This window comes from Rhincodon typus, chromosome 41 (assembly GCF_021869965.1).
Source record: "Rhincodon typus isolate 14 chromosome 41, sRhiTyp1.1, whole genome shotgun sequence".
Taxonomy (NCBI): domain Eukaryota; kingdom Metazoa; phylum Chordata; class Chondrichthyes; order Orectolobiformes; family Rhincodontidae; genus Rhincodon; species Rhincodon typus.
The window spans coordinates 5,159,241-5,160,103 of NC_063372.1; the positions used below are offsets into that span (position 1 = coordinate 5,159,241).

Below are 863 nucleotides of genomic sequence, written 5' to 3' on the forward strand. Positions count from 1 at the left end.
CCAGAACTGATGGCAATTCACAGCTGAGTGAAGCCTGCTTTTTGCCTCTTTTTTTAAAAAGAAAACTTTATTTCCCAGCAATTTACAAGAATAACAAATGTATGTGACACCCAAAGCATCGCATGCTCCCTGTTCTGTCCTACTTGCTAATATATTGAAACCCTCCAGTTTATTTATTAACATCTGAGCAGATTTCTAAGACCCTGAAAATGTCCAGGCTGGTATATTTAACCTACAGGGCTTTTATTTGAAATAAAATTTCTACGTAATGTAACCGCGCCTGAGAAAAGTAATCCTTCAAATAAAACTACAAGTGAATATATTCAGTCATGTTATCTCAATTATTGAAACAGAACTTAAGGCTTCTTAAAACGTCTGACATTCAAGGAAACATCGGTCAAATTGATGGGACACACTCAGGCTATCATTTTGGATGTGTCAAACAGATGGTAATCTCAGAAGCACACAAATCACCAAACGTCCCCAAACACGCCAGCTATTCAACTTAGCAATAATCACGTGATACTACTGTTCCTAATTTCAGTAATCGATTTTAAAAAGAAAACGCGCATCTGGTCTACGTTTGAGGGTTAACCGTTAAAGTTCCAGGAACGTGTTTTTTCCTTTGTCATATCGGCCCACAGAGAAAGGCTGGTGTTGGATAGTATTTTATATATAGTATAGTCGAGCCCTCTTAGTCCGTCGAAACATGGAGGGGCAGGGCTGGTCTCACCTAGATTTTTAATGTAATTTTCGAAATATATGGCTAATTTTGTCTTGATAAATATTAAAAGTGGCAGATTAAAATGCGAATATGAATGAAAACGAAGTCTACCAAGACCATGACCCTTCCAATAACTCAA

The 863-nt window shown here is 37.3% G+C and overlaps 1 protein-coding gene across 1 annotated transcript in view; it reads right to left on the reverse strand.

Moving 5' to 3' along the window:
* The window catches only part of LOC109924825 (lens fiber major intrinsic protein), an 8,851-nt gene that overhangs the window by 6,785 nt on the left and 1,203 nt on the right, over positions 1-863 (reverse strand). The gene's annotated exons all lie outside the window — the stretch shown is intronic.